Genomic DNA, 16,421 nt, shown 5'->3' on the forward strand with positions numbered 1-16,421 from the left:
ACAGGCTCCAGGCATGAGGCAGGCAGAGGGGAGAGGCGGAGGTGGGCAGGGCTGCTGAGGCATCAACCTCCCCAGGGCACCGGAAGCTCCCCAGGCAGGGACACGGTGGGCTCCGCATTTCCCCAGGGCCAAGTCCCAGCAGGGGATGGCAGCTGTCTGGGTGGGGCCGGCCCCCCTCCCCGGTGGGGGAAAAAAAAAACAACCCACCATAGCAGCAGCCCAGTGGATAAAATAACACATGGGGGTGGGGGCGGAGGAAGTTCTCTCGGCCCCCATCATCCTGCTTCAGTCCCCACAACTGGCAACAAAGTAATAGCAGGGATATATAATTAGCAGCTGTTATTACATTAACATGCATGATACATGCTGATTAGACGCCATTACCATGGAAAGAACTTGGAGGGCTCCCTTCGCATCCTTCCTCGAGAGAGAGCCAGACCCCGGAGGCAGCGGGAAGACGCGGGGCGCGGGACCGGCTGACCTCTCACGCCCAGGATGGCTCCCACCCTCCCGCCCCTCTGGGGCCACTCTCCCCCTCCCTCCTAACGCAGCAGCCCTGCTGCCCCCTCATCCTGTCGGACCCGAACCCACCTGCCCCCAAAGCATCTTTACGGGGCCAGAGGCGATACTTAATATTCCCCATCAGCCTCCCTCCCGGAAGACGTTCGGAGTGTTAATAAATTCAGGACACTTTGGTATTCTGAGCAGCTTGTTATTTCAAAGCAGCATTTCACACGGTCCAGCAGGCAGGCTCGGCTGGGATTGAGACAGAGCAGGCCTGGCTGTCAGAGCAGCGTGTCCAGGGCTGCGGGGCTGGGAAAGCGCGCCCCAGTGCTACCACTCCGCCGGTCTTTAGGATGGCATCTTGGAGGATGGCGGCAGGATACCGGGCCTCCGTGGAATGTTTCAATCATGATTCTCAAAGTGGGTTCCGTGAGCCACCCATGTCACTCATGGTGCTGGTAAAAATGCTGACTCTGGGATCCCACCCAGCCCTGCTGAATGGAACTCTCTGCGGGGTAGGCTGGGAATCTGTGGGCCCCGGAGCTGGCCTCCTGCCTTTGCAAACACAATCTCATCTCTGTTGTATCACGTGGGTGGGAGGGGTGGTCCTGCAGCCTCCATCACCATCCACAGATTAGGGAACCGAGAGTCACAAAGGGCTTGGTCTCGGGTCAGACACACATCACTTCCTCTCAGAGGCTGTGACCCCCAGGTGAGCAGGAGTGGCTCACGGGGTACTTTCCAAAATCACTTTGTTGAGTGATAGGTTTGTGCTTCTCGTGTGTGGCTACGAGCCCAGCACCCAACACGGAGCCCGGACCAGAGCACACAGGGAGACTGAGAGGCTGAGGCCAGGGCTCACATCCAGAACTGTCCTGAGAAGGGGGTGGGGGTTGGGCCCCCAGGGCAGGGCCGTGGGGTTGGGGACAGGCAGCTGGCCTGAGCCAGGCGGAATCCACGAGACACACCTCTGCCTCCGTGGCTCTGCCAAGCAAAGGAGCAGGTTTAAAAGCCTGTAAGGTCTCCGCTCCAGGTTTGCAGCTAAGGAGGCTGAGACTCCAGGAGGTGAAGTGATGGGCCACGACTTCCCAGCAAATAAACATCAGGGTGCCACTCCCCTGCCCCTCATGTTCTCCCCCTCCCTCCTCTGCCCACGAGCGGAATTCTTCTGCACCAGAGTTCTGGGTCCCAGATCCCAGGATGGACGGAGGTCAGCCCACACCCTGCCTTCCAAGGTTCTGGAAGGTCCTGCTGAGCCAGGAGTGGCCCGGAAGGAATGTTGGCAGACAGCCCAGTCACGTCCATCGGCCAAAGACAATTGCAGTTGAGCCTCTTCTCCGAGAGACTAATATTTATGCTGCATGTTAAGCAGCTGCAGCAGCTGGTTCTCGGCGAGACCTTCAAACCCTCCCGGCCGGCGCCTGCTCGGGCCCAGAAAATGGACTTTTAACAGGCGGCGAATGAACATGTCAAGCCCAATCACTCCACAGCTGGGGACCAGGCGTGGGGGGAGCAGAGGGAGAAGTGGGGGGGAGATGAGGGATGGTTACCTCGTGGCACAGCTGTCTTTAGTAGCTACAGACCCCTCCTGTGCAGGCCGTTCTGCTCGGCCTGTGGACCCTTCACATCCCAGGGTGCCAGGAGGCAGCTGTCCGGGCAGAGCCGGGGGCTGGAGCGGGGCTGCGGTGGCCGGGCCACTCCGGGACCCAACAGAGTCCAGCAAGGCCCGACAGGCGTCTGGCGCCTCAAAGTCAGGGAGGCCACTGGCCCTCTCTTACCCACTCTGGACTCCAGGGAAACAGGGACTTTCGTTTTCTACCCCTCCCAGAGAGCTTTGGGGGGAAAGTCCCTGCTTCAGAGAAAACCATCTGAGACCTTAACGCAGGTTCAACAAGTCAAACCCGGCTGAGAGGTTCCCCTCCGATTTTGTGGGTTCAGCATCATTCAGTGGCAGATGTGGGGGTCCCACTCCCCACCCCGACCCCTGTCTTGCCCTGCCCTGCCCCGGAGACCTCTGGCAGGGCCCGCCCCCTCCCACAGCTGGCACTCTCTCTCTGTCTGGACCGTGAGCTTCCGAGGGCAGGCAGCAGGGTTTGCCCCTCAGGCTCCGCGGAAGGAAAACAGAGAGGACCACCCCGGAGCCGCAGGTTACAAGCTTCCATAGATTGTCACATGAACCTGCTCAGGAATAAGGAGACAGAGTTCACACAGAGGAAGGGGTTCTCCAGCTACCCCAGCTCGCACACGCTAAGCTGCAAACAGATCTTGTCCTCCCTGGCCAGGGAGCTAATAAGGGTTTTAGGCCACTTCATTCATCTTCAATAAAGAAGGAAGTGGTAGCAGTGGGTTAAGAATTGAGCAAGGGTCCCAAAAAGAGACCACTCCCACCTCTGCCTGACTTCCGGAAACCCGTCACTCCCAGGGCCTCAGCCAGTGCTCACAGCAATCCTTGGGGAAAGGCCAGTTAGCACTTCATTGACCACTCTACAGAGGAGAAAACCAACACAGGGAGATCCAGCCACTAAAAATATAGGGTGCCCAGGCGCATTAGAAGTTCAGATGAACAACAAACAATTTATGTCAATATGTTTCAAATATCATATGGGACACACTCATACTAAAGCATGATTAACTACTCAACTGAAACTTAGCTGTCACAGAGCATCCTGTACTTAATCTGGCAACCCCATGCCTGAATCACATTTCTTTCCCAAAGTCCCAGAACCCCGCCCCAGGTTTTAAAAGTGAAGGAAATTGTGGGGAGGAAAAGGTTAGTGTCCAAAGAGACTTTAAAAAGACAAAGGATGGGGAGTGGCTACTTAACAGACAAAGGGTTTTCACTTGGGGAGATGGAAATGTCTTGGGACTATATAGAGGTGATCGTTGCACAAGGCTGTAAATGCACTAAATGCCCCCAATTATACACTTTAAAATGATTAAAATGCTAAAGTTCATGGTTATGTGTATTTTACATAATAAAATATATATATATATAGCAGAAGATGAAGGCAGAAGGAAGCAGGAGGGAGCAGAGGGTGCTCTAGGCCCACATCTCTGCTGGATACTACAGGAAATACAAAGATGAAGTGCCCAGGGTTGCCTGGAGAAGCCGGGACCACCTAAAGCAGCACAAGTTGGGCTCAGGTCACGGAAGACCAGAGAACAAGTAGAATAAGGAGGTGCTCAGGCACTGGGGCTCCCAGAGGACAAGTAGGATAAGGAGGTGCTCAGGCACTGGGGCTCCCAGGACCTGGAGCATGTGGTTTGGACGGAATGCATCTCTCCATGGGCTCGTTAGCACATTAGCCCCCTCAACACTGGCTCACTAGGGCCCTCTCTGCTTGATGGAGACCCCTAGCCCTGCTCCATGACTTCCTGCCTCTCTCATTCCCCAGAAAATGGACCCAGAATTCCTCACCATCCCACCTCATCCTCACATCTACCAGTGGCATCGAGCTATGCCCATCAGGTTGTCACCTGCCTAGGTGGCCCCTCTGGGCCTTGCTCCCTATTCTTGAGGATGGATGCTTGCATGGATTCAAGTTATCAAACCCCACCATCTTGAGGGTGGAGGGAGAGGCTGACTGGCTGCTGGGAGCTGTCGGACATGAGGGCTGGGGTCTCTCATCTGCAGAGAAGGTGGCACTGAAGCCAGGCACAGAGCAGAGCCAAGAGCCCAGAAGGAAGGGCTCAGCGCCAGAAAGGAATATGCCGTGATCTCATTGATCTCCAGCAGCAGCCTAAACCTTTCCTGAGGACTGACTGCGGCAAAGCACCATGTATCTTTTTTACATGTATTCTCTCTCTAAACTGGAAGGGCTGGAGTGAGGGGTCCTGAGAAGAGGGCACAGCAGGCTTTGTTAAATTATACTAACTGCCAATTACCCGAGTGATTAGGTGATGACAGAGTCAAGGGCCATTCTGGCCATGTCCTGAACAGGTTCAGGTGAGCCTCTGGCAGGAGCCAGCTGGTGGGAGTGGGGCTGGGGTGCCCCCCCAAAACCTCTTATAATGAGGTGTACAAAGAGCCTTTGCAGCCCAACTCCTGGCCGAGGGACACTGCTTGTGTTTCCAAGCTCTCAGCAGAAACAGCACACTTGAGACCAGGTAAGCTGGGCAGACACGGCTCCCTGGGGGGGCTTAGGGGTTGGCACTGCAGCCTCTAAACACAGAGCGGGCATCAAACTGCCTTGGGCAGCATTTGGCAGAGGAAGCTGAGGTTCAGCCCTCGGAAGATCTACTCTGGCATCTGGCATCCAAATCAGTCCCCCTCTGGCCCATGTAGCTCACACACAAGTGCACAGTCAGAAACATTTGTGCACACTCATACTCAGTCACACCAATTCACACATGCAACCATCTGCACACACACACACACTCAAATCCACACCCTCCATGTGGAGGGTGCATTAGGCACATGCACACTTTTCCATAGACAGAGAAAGGCACAAAAAGAGCACTTGCACACATGCATACAGAGCCACCCATCAGTGGTACTGGAGTTCATGGGTTCACACCCACACCCAGCTCTCATCCACGATGCTCAACTTTACAATCACACCCACGGCTTATATTTAAAGCATTTTCCTGGCTCACTAGCGGAAAATAAATTTTCTTTTCTCGCTTTGCAGATTTCCTATCATCAACCTGGTGCCAATTTTCACTTTAAAAATGACACCCAAGAAATACCAAGAACCTAGAAAGGGAAATGAATCTCAGCCCTGACAGATGGAGTGGCGCCAGAGCGTCCCTGCAGGGTGCCTGACACTGCAGCCGCCTGTCTTTGTGGCTGGGATGCAAGGTCATGGGCAGAGGGGAATATCTGAATGGGATATTGGGCAGGTGCTGAGACCAACTGTCAGAGGGAAAGAAAGGGATGGGGGTGGCGAGGCATCGAGGAGCAAGGGCTCACTGCCAGCAGATGGCAGGCACTGGGGCAGGAGTCAGTCCACTTTCTGCAGTAAAACGGTGGGGGAGGTGAAGCAGAAGGAGGAGGAAAGAGCATCAGGAGCCCCAATTAACAAGCACAGGGCTACATGCCACTATTGTAGCCCCAGCGGCGGCATTACCTCTGAAATATGCCAGAGAGCAAGAGTGGGGAAGGGTGTTAGATGGTTTTCCAGAAAGTATTGTGGCAGCTTGGACTTAACCAAGAAGTTGGTAAGCGCCCTTTCTGACGGTGCAGGCAGAGTGAGAAAAAGGAGGTGGCGTGCCAAAACTCAGAGCATCAAAATGAGAGAAATCAGGAAAGCCCCAGACCAAACCTTCTTAATAACAGACCTAACAGAGACTCGGGTCAAACTTTTAGCTTTTGTAGTTCATGCCTGAGCAGGTTGGCAGGCAGAAAGACAGACACCAATGACCGAGGGCCAGCTCATCGCTGCACTGGCAATCCCGAACAGTTTTCAGGGAAAATCAAGGCCCTGCATTGTGTTTTAAAGTTTTCTGTTAGAGTCAATTATTTACTTTTTTGTGTTTCTTATAAAATAATAATTTTACAAGGATGGGTGGCTTTATTTGTGTTCCTAATTCCAAGAGAAACAGCATGGACATTTTTTCTGGGTCCATTGGACGCCAGATCTGTGAAATCCACGTGGGCTCATTTTCACAGGGCTGCAGAGTAAAGCTGACCCCTTAGGAAAATGGTAGTTTCCAACTTAAAGTGGACAAACATGGCTTTCTACTACAAACGTTCTAACAAGTTTAGTTTCCTATAACACATATTCATAGTCTCAAATGTAAAACTGTACAGTCCTTGGGACTACTCAAATAAACCTTTCAATATTTGAGGAAGTTCTCTGTCCCCTTAGGAAATACACTTGGACAGAAAATCAACTTTATGATGTCAAGATACAGAATAAATACAGAATTAACTTGAATTTCATGGTAAATGGTGTGTAAATATTTGCTGGACTTCTCTCATCCATCTAAATAAAGGCTAATGGTTAATCCAGGGCTTTGCATTCTCAAAAGCACTCCTGCCCTCTCAAGACACGAGTCATTGAAGCCTGAAGCTTCAACTTAGTTTTAATCATGTCTGACTTAAAAGTGTTTGGAGTTCATAATTTGTAATTCTATATAGCTGGTAGGAAACACTCCTAGAGCCCCTTTTTTTAGAAGTCATGACCTTTTAGGGGTCCTGGGGCAAGTTAAGTAAGACAAAGACTGGCTCAGAGAAAAGATTTTGGAGCCATCTGCCTGGGTTGGAAATCCAGCTCTGCCATGTTGTGCACCAGCCACATGACCTTGGGCAAAGTCCTTGTAACTTCTCTGAGCCTCAGTTTCCCCATTTGTGCAATGGAGACAATAATAGTACCAATCTCACTAGATGGTTGTCAGAATTAAAGGAGATAGCACAGGGTGGTGGGCACTGTGACACAGCACCCCTTTCAGAAATGAAAACCTTATTCCCCCCCCCCCCCCCCAGATTTGGAGGAATTCTGCCAGGAGATGGCCCTCCACTGTCATCCCTCTTTCGGGGAGCACCTCAGCTGCAGAAACTGCCTTGCCCAAGGTCACGCCCCCTTCCAGGGACAGGGCACATCTAATAACTGATCAGCATACAGGTATAGAGTCCTGGGCCCCTTGCCCCAACTCATCCTAGCTCCGGAGCGTCCCACGGGGTTGGCTGAGCTCTCTGTTGGGGCTGTCTCACAACACAACTTCTCCCTCTACCCAATCCTGCTTCCTACCCTTTCTTCCCCAGATACTGATCCTAATTTCCACACTGCCATGAGCATCCTGCCTTCTAATCCTTCACTCAGAGTCCACTTGCCCTGCAAAAACAATATGTGACCATATGTCGAGTTTAGAAAAGTGTCTCGCACAGTAGTAAACACTATTTAAGTGCTTGTTAAATAGAAAGTTCGAAGATTTAATGGCCGTTGGATATCCTCCTTGCTTGAGAGTCAAATGGTGTCTGGTCAAAACTTCCCTTAGAGATAGAAACTTTTGGGAAGTTCTTCGAAGGGGATGGAGGAAACACAATCAGATCCCATGCCCCCAGGCCAAAGGGGCTTTACCTCATTTCCCTGGGAAAGAGAGAAGACGCTTACACACACACACACACACACACACACACCCCAGCTCTGAAACACTCGGGCACACTTTCCACACTGGTGGAAAGGTGGGAGATGAGATGTGGTATAGAATTTTTCAGTATGGAATTTCTACTATTTTCACTGAACATTGTTCCAGAACAAGAACACCTGAGGCAAATAGCAAAGCAGAATTTAGATTAGAGCAAAACAGACATCCTGGGACAAGCCTTAGCCAGAAGCATCTGGAGCAGGCTGTGTTTTTCATTTAGAACTCACAAATGCCCAGGTCTTAAAGCCTGTGTTTCTGCCCATGCGAGGTGAGGTCACCCCCAGCTAAGGGACAGAAGAACCAGCTTCATAGAACCTGACTCTTACCATGTGTAAACTTGGATAAGTGTCCGTTATTCTCCATTAAAAAAAAAAAAAAACAGATATCAAAGGCTTGAAACTGGCGCTATACTAACAAGGGCTTTAGATGACATAGAAGCCCAAAGTGGGTAGAAATTGAGTCTGTCTGGAGCAGTGAAGATGGGCTTCCCAGAGGAGTGGGTGCTCACTCAGTGTGGGTCTTAACAGCTGAGCAGAAATTCTCCCACGACACAGAGACAGAAGATTTCTAGGGAGAGGAAACAGCATGGCCGTGGACACCTAGGCACAACGTCTAGGTGATTTGGTGTGGCTGGCGTTTGGAGTGCTCGAGAAGAACTGGCAAGAGAGGAGGCTGGGGAGGGACACGGGGACCTGGTCATGGCTGACCCGGGGTCCCAGACCAAGGACCTCAAATTTAATTCTGAAGATGATGGGGCACCCATCAGAGCTCCTGTGCAAGGGACTTACCCGGCCAGGCTTGGTTGTTTGGAAATAACACTCAGGGGGTTGGTGTGGGAGGTGAAGTGAAGGGCTCAGCTGGCCCACAAGCAATGCCTTTTCAAGTTGTGCTGGTCAAGTAAGAGGCAGAAACCTGAGTTTTGCACGACTAAGTGAAAGCGCGATTTTCACGTTTAAGTGAAAGAAGATGAACACTGGTTTGGAAAAGACAGAAGGCTCTCAGTTGGAGGAAATCAGGGAGCTGGAGCAGTTTCCTCCTAAACAGCTGTGGTGTACAAGCATTTGGATTCAGCTTGATTATTTAAATGGAACACACTTCTCACTGCCTCTCCTTGTTTTATATCAACATTTGAGGTGGCCACACCAGTATCCAAATTATCCAGGGACTTGCTCAACAAACAGCAGATGCGCAGCCACAGGCCCCAGCTGGAGAGCCCACTTTTCTAAGGACTATTTAGCCATAAAAAGCCCCAGATGTTCTAAGATGATTTTCTTGGTGCTGAAAAGATGCCAGAGCTTAGTAAAAGAAACTGCCGAGAAAATGGGTGTCTTAGATTGGGTTCCCTAGAAACAGACCCTGGGAGGGAGACATGCATGCAGAAGGTTTACTGGGGAGATTCACCTACAAAGAGGTGAGGAAGAGGAGAAGGCTGGGCAGAGGAGAAGCTGACTCACAATGCAGTAGCAGTGGAGGCCTCAACCAAACTGACTGGGAGCTCTGGAGCTGGGAAGACTCCACCTTCAGGCGAGGGGGCAGGTTTTGCTATCATGCATCAGCCACCCGTTGGCCGCAGGCTTTCTTCTAGGAGAAGCATAACCCTGAGCAAGGAAGTTCCCAGCAGCTAAGGGTACTTCCCAGGGAGAGATGCAGCTGTGAGCTGATACTCTCAGGAACTGAGGCATGGGTGCATGGACCCTGTAGACAGGAAACAAGACAGAACACGCCAGCATCCACTACTTTAGGGCTCCACATCAGCCTCCTCGTCCATGACTCCCCGAAACATATGGGCCATACAGCCAGAGCTGGGTTCCAGGACAGGCTGCATTCAAAGGATGGGACAAAATACATTTGGGGAACAAGGAAAGTCGCCTATGCCGTATTTTGCACACTATATTGGATGATCTCTTTCATTGCTTGAAATGCTTCCAGTGCTGCCCTCTACTGCTCAGAAGTGGTGAATACCAATTTGAATTTAAATTTGAAATAATCAAAAGTAAATAAAATTTAAAATTCAGTTCCTCCACCATACTAGCCACATTCCAAGTCCTCAGAAGCTGCATGTGGCTAGTTGGCTACCATATCCAATGGCAGAGCTGGACAGCGCTTCTGTCATCGTGCAAAATTTTCCTGGACGGTGCTGCTCCCGTGGCCTCCTGTTGTACTTAGGACAAAACTCAAACTCATGGGCAGGCCACGGTGGCTCAGCAAGCAAGAATGCTTACCTGCCATGCCAGAGGACCCGGGTTCGATTCCTGGTGCCTGCCCATGTTAAAAAAAAAACTCAAACTCACAGCCCCAATTTATAAGCCCTAGGTGGTCCAGCCCTGCCTTCCTCTCTTGGCCTCCTCTCGTGCCACTCTGCCACCGTCTGTTGGAGGTTTCATTATCCTCATTAGGCAGATGAGAAATGGAGGCTCAGAGTGGTGCTGTGACTATTCCAAAGACAGCCCAGCTGGAAAATGTTGAAACCCAGACTGGAGTCATGCGCGACCCATAATTCTTCACCACCTCCTTCCAGTTCCTAATTGCACCAGGGGACTGAAGAGCTCCTCATCCAGCTCTGCCCAAGCACCCCTAGACCCCTTTCCGTACCCCTGCCCTGCCAGCCTCTCATGTAGCAGGAGCTAGCACGCCTTTCACCCACGACCAGGTCAAGGTCAAAGGCAGAATAATCACAGGGTAGCCTGGCTTTTTCTCTTCCTTCAGCAGAAGGAGCATTTGCCAGGCTGCTGCTTCCTGTTGGCCCAGAGTGGACAGAGCTCAGGGAGAAGGGGGATGGGGGTTGGGGTTCTTTTACAAGAAAGCACAGCTTAGAAACAATTTTGTGATGGCAACATACATGCAAGCACATGTTCACACACAGGAACACATGCTGGCTGGCGCACACACACACCCTGGCTGACACACACTAACAGACACACTCACCACATACACACATACACAGTACAGACATGCACATTCAGGAACACACAAGCTTATTAGCATGGATGGGGTAGTGCCCACGTTGGAAGCATTTCAGGAATACAAGGCAAAACATTTCCCCTAACTTAATGCAGAGTTATTCCCTGGAGGCAGTGGCCTTCAAGTTTTATCTCTGATAACTCCCCACGCTTCAGAGACAAGCATCCACAAAGGCCATTCAGAGATGCACAAGTAGCCTTACAGATGAGCCTCAGGTATAGGGGAAGAGGGGCAGGGACAAGAGACCCAGGTGCTAAAAAGTGGCCTATAGGTGACAGTCTGGGGTAGAACCTGGCAGCAAAGGCAGAACATGGGAAACCAACACACCCCTCAGTGCAGCACCCTGGCAGCTCCCTCTCTGGCCAGACAAAGCGGATCTGGGCATCCCCCGCTGAGATGGGAGGCCCCACAACCCCCCCGAGAGCCCAACAGGGGAAATGCAGTGAAGCAGAAGCCTCCTAAACAACAGCAGCAAAAGAGGTGCCGGCAGGGAGAAAAGAAGGAGGTGGAGATGGTCATCAAGCCTGTGAACACCGGGAGTTTGGGAGCAGAGCCGAGGCTCATGGAGGTTTGCAAAAACCCTCGGACCAACCAAATGCTCTGACTTTCTGAAATGACCCTGTTCTAGTTTGCTAGCTCCTGGAATGCGATATGTCAGAAACAGAATGGCTCTTAAAAAGGGGGATTTAATAAGTTGCTAGTTGACACTTTTAAGGCTGAGAAAATGTCCCAATTAAAACAAGTCTATAGAAATGTCCAATCTAAGGCATCCAGTGAAAGATACCTTGATTCAAGAAGGCCGATGAAGTTCAAAGTTTCTCTCTCGTCTGGAAAGGCACATGGTGAACATGGCATCATGTGCCAGCTTCCTCTCCAGGCCTCCTGCTTCACAAAGCTCCCCCAGGGGCATTCTCTGTCACTTCCAAAGGTTGTTGGATGGTGGACTCTGTCTCATGGCTCTTGTCATGCTGTTGTCCTTTTCTGCTCTCTCAGAATCTCCAGAGGTTGCGGGCTGATGGACTCTATGGTTCTCTCAGCCTCGTGGCTCTGCTCGGCTCTCCTGTGGCTTCCTCATCGTTCTCAAAAGGTATCCTCTCCAAAAATGTCTCCTCTTTCATAGGATCCCAGTAAACTAATCAAGACCCACCTGGAATGTTGAATACCCACACTTGATTGAGTCACATCTCCATGGAGATAAGCTAATTAAAGTTTCCAACATATAGTACTGAATAGGGATTAGAAGGAATTGTTGCTCCCATATGGTTGATTAGGATGAAAACATGGCTTTTCTAGGGTGCATAAACCTTTTCAAACTGGCACAGACCCCAAACAGGGAAGAAACCAAATATCCACCAAGGAAAGAATGGACAAATGGATGAACAAAGTGTGGTATATGGTAAATGCTATATAATAATCAATGGAATACTACTCAGCAATAAAAAAAAAGAATAACACTGACAACGTGGATAATTTGCACAGGCATTAAACAGAGTGGAAGATTCTGGACACAGAGCACAGCCTACTGTATGATTCTCTTTGTTTAAAATTCAACAACTGGCAAAACTGAGCACTGCTCTTAGAGGCCAGAATAGTGGTAACCTCTGGTAGGAAGGGTGATGGGCATGGACTTGAAAGGGGCATGAGGGAAACTTCTGGGGTACTGGGAACGCACAATACTACATGGGGCCTTTACTGTAATGTATGCATGTTAGACTTCAATGATTTCTCTTATAAAGAGCGAGGGCACATGCAGACCAACAGGTGAGTGTTTGTCGGTGCCAAGCCCTGGGGCCTCCCTGAAGGAGAGGTCTAACGCTGCGCATGCAAGGCTTCCCCTGAAGGGGGCGTTTTTCCTTCCCACCGAATCTGGCAGACAAACCTGACCGGTTGCTTGCCTCACAAAAGAGGTCTTGAGGAGCCATTTCAACTCTACACCCTGCTGGATCGTCAGCCTTATGCCCACCTCCCTGGGGCCGGATTGCAGGGCTGTGGGCCCCATGGTGAGGAGAGGAATGCAGGGCCAGGCCCTCCCCCGATCCTCCCTGACCTCTTCTTCTGCAGGGGAAGAAAGCTGAAAAACCAGAGTTCTCTGGAAGAACACCCAGTCCTGTGGTTAGCCTGTGAGCCTGCTCCTGGAGAAGTTACTCATATCCTATGCATCACAAATCAGGCAGACAGAACGGGGGGAGGGCATCACTAAGCTCAATCGCCCCATCTCGCAGATGTGAAAACCCAGGCCAGAGTGGGCAGTGATTTCTCCCACAAGCAGTCGGTGACAAGGCCAGAACTAGAACACAGCTTTGACCCTGACATGGGACAGTCACTCTGCGCTCTGAGCCACAGCTGACCCATCTGTAAAGTCAGTTCATTGGCCTGGATGACGCTCGGGTTCCTTTCAGCCTCATCATTATGCCATTCTCTGATATACGAAGTGGGAGAAGGACGCAGATTTCCAGAACCAACTCTGTTTGTTCTGCTTATTCATTTGCAGGTACTCACTGATCCTGAGGGCATTGGGTAGTCTTGGAAGGGTGACCACACAGTGGACAAGTCACCAGGACAACCAAGACAGAGGCTGGGCCAGAGATGGGGAGCTGGAGGGCAACTTAGCTGGGTCCTGGCAGTGGCCCATTCCAGAGGGAGGCCCTAGCGAGGGCAGGGAGGACAGAGAGTGGAGAAGGAGATGTGTTTCATGAAGCATTTGGCGGGAGACTACTCAGGAGCTGTTACTGATTGGATGAGAAGGATGAAAGAAAAGGTTTGGATGGTGGGGTTGCCCTGTGTCCCTAAGACTGAGAACATGGGCCAGGAAGCAGTGTTTGGGGGAAGAGAAATGTTCCATTTCGGAGATGTTTAAGAGAAAGATCTGAGTAGAATTAGAACTTCTGGCATTAATTGATGTATCTTCGGGAAGGGTGTGCAAATACGTTTTATCGGAGGTACCAACCTTGACTGAAAGTCAGGTAGCGAATGTCTGTCTTGGGAAAGGTTTGGGGATGATGTGTGAGTGAGGATAAATAACACTAGCTGCAATAACACACAGCTCCCACGTTGCTGTCAAATGAAATAGAGGGTTGTTTCTGGTTTATGTCATAATACAAAGCAGTGCAGATGGCTCTCCTGAGCAAATTTCCTTCAAGTGGTGACTCAGGGATCCACGCTCCTTTCCTCTTGTGACATCCTGACCTCCCGGAAAGAGCCTCCACAAATCTTCCCAGGAGGGGGAGAGAGACTAGGAAAGATCACACAGTGTGGACTGAAGGCCGGGAATAAAAGTGGCACACACCCACCAGCCACAATCACGGCCCCGGGGGAGGATGGGGAATAGAGTCATGATGTTGTGAAGCTGTATGCACCCCGGAAAATCACGTTCTTAAGGCTAATCCATTCATGAGGGTGGAAACCTATTATCAGTAGGATCTTTTGGTGAAAAGCATCTTAAGATGTGACCCACCTCATTCAGCGTGGGTCTTAATCCTCTTACTGAAGTCCTTAATAAATAAGGTGAATATGGAGAGAAAGGTACAGAAACAGAGAGGAAGCTGCTAAAGCCAGAAGCAACTAAGCCCAGAAGAGAAGAGAGAGACCAGCTGATGCTGCCATGTGTGTTGCCATCTTACAGAGCAGTCCAGGATCACCAGCAACGACTCTTCAGGAAGAAGGTATTATCTTAACAATGCCTTGATTTGGACATTTTCACAGCCTCAGAACTGTAAGCTTATAAATGAATAAACTCCAATTGTTAAAAACCAGCCCATTTCTGGTATATTGCATTTCGTCAGTCTAAGAGACTAGAACAGATTTTGGTACTGAGAGTGGGGTGCTGCTATTACAAATACCAAAAATGCTGTAACAGCTTCATTTGGGTAAGAAGATTCTAGAAGAATTATGAGGAGCTTGATACAAAAGGCCTAGACTGCTGTGAAGAGACTGTTGGTAGAAATGTGGGTGCTAAAGTTACTTCCGAGGAGGACTCAAACAGAAATGATGCTTGTGTACTTGCCAATTGGAAGGAAGGCGATCCTTATTTTAAAGTTGTAGGGAATTTGGCAAAATTGAGTCCTGATGTCAGATGGCATGCAGGATTTTAAAATGACAAGCTTGGATATTTAGCTGAGGAGATTTCCGAACTAAATGTGGTTAAGTGCAGCCTGGCTTCTCCTTGCAGCTTACAGTAAAATGCGAGAGGAAAGGGATAAGCTGAGAACTGAACTCTTGGGTCCAAAGAAACCATAAAATGACAGTTTGGAAAATTCCGAGCTTCCAGAAAGTGAATCCCCAGACATTAGAGTCCTATGGGAGAGTTTCCACTGAACATGGAATCAGTCAGCCATTTCAGAGCAAGTCAGGATTGGAAATGCAGTTATCCAGAAAGGATCTGTGGAAAATGCTACTGTCTGATGGTTTGGACTGCTGTGTACCACACGCAAAACTGACAATGTTTTTGTGAGATTTGTGAGATGAGAACCACTGCCAGCCCAGACCAAAAGGGACAGATTGAAGGAAAAATAACTTCACAGGCAAAACCATGGAAGCTGAGGCCTGGAGCAAAGACCCCTCTGACCAAGAGAGTGGATTCAACCATATATGTGGAAAGGGTGAGCCTACCCAGAGCTTGCAGACAGCGGGCCTTCAGTTCCGTTGTTCAAGAAGAGTTTTATCACCTGGATACCTGGGGAATTGCAGAGAGCTTGGCTGCCGCCCCAGTGCTGCTTGAGGAGGGTGGAACCAAGATGCTGGCGGCTGTACAAGCCCCTGGAAAGGGTGGCGCTCCATCAGGTCCAAGGACAAGGCTTCATTCTGTCGAAGACTGTCAGACCTTGAAATCTAATGGAGTATGTCCTACAAGGTTTTGGAACTGTTTGGTACACTACACATGATCCCAGTTTTCCTTCCAATTCCCCCCTGTGGCAACGGGAATGTTTTGTTCTATGAGTATCCTTCCTCTGCATGTTAGAAGCAGGTCATTTGTTCTAGGTTTCACAGGCCCATAACCGGAGGGGAATTGTGCCCCAGGACAGACCACACCTATAATGGATCTTGATGACACGTCATACTTAATATTGTTACTGAAATAATTTAAGGCTTTTGGGAAATTGTGATGGAAGGAATGTATTTTGCATATGAAAGAACATATCTTGGGGGGGTCCATAGAATGGAATGTCATGGCTTGAAGCCGATATATGCCCCCAGAAAATCATGTTTTTAAAGCTAATCCGTTTCTGAGGGTGGAACCCATTGTCAGTAGAACCTTTTGGTAAGTAGGATCCGAAGATGTGACCGACTTCATTCAGGGTGGGTCTTAATTCTCCCTTACTGGAATGCTTTATAAAGGGGATGGATACGGAGAGAAAGGCAGAGAGAAAGACACAAAGCTGAGAGGGAAAGCTACGGAAACAGAGAGGAAGCCACTCAAACCAGAAGGTGGAAGCAGTGAAACCCAGAAGAGAAGCGAGAGACCAGGAGACACCGCCATGTGCCTTGCCATCCGGCAGAGGAGCCCAGGACCCCTGGCACTTCAGGAAGAAGGTATTGTCTTGATGATGCCTTGATTTGGACATTTTCATGGCCTCAGAACTGTAAGCTTGAAAACTAGTAAATTTCCATTGTTAAAAGCCAATCCATTTCTGGAATATTGCATTTTGGCAGCCTAGCAGACTAAAACAACAGTCTTCCTGTGTACTCAGGAAGAAGACGTGGGATCCTTTTCCAGGCAGTGCCTGCCACAAGCCTTAGTCGGGAAGAGGTTAAAAGAGATCTGTGATTGATTAGCAATGTCTGTCAGAGTCCCGCCTGGGGCCCAGGGGCATAAATGCATGAATGGATCTCAGCCTCCTCTCCAAAGAACAGACTTCAACTCCAATTAT

This window comes from Tamandua tetradactyla, chromosome 16 (assembly GCF_023851605.1).
Source record: "Tamandua tetradactyla isolate mTamTet1 chromosome 16, mTamTet1.pri, whole genome shotgun sequence".
In the NCBI taxonomy this organism is placed as follows: Eukaryota; Metazoa; Chordata; class Mammalia; order Pilosa; family Myrmecophagidae; genus Tamandua; species Tamandua tetradactyla.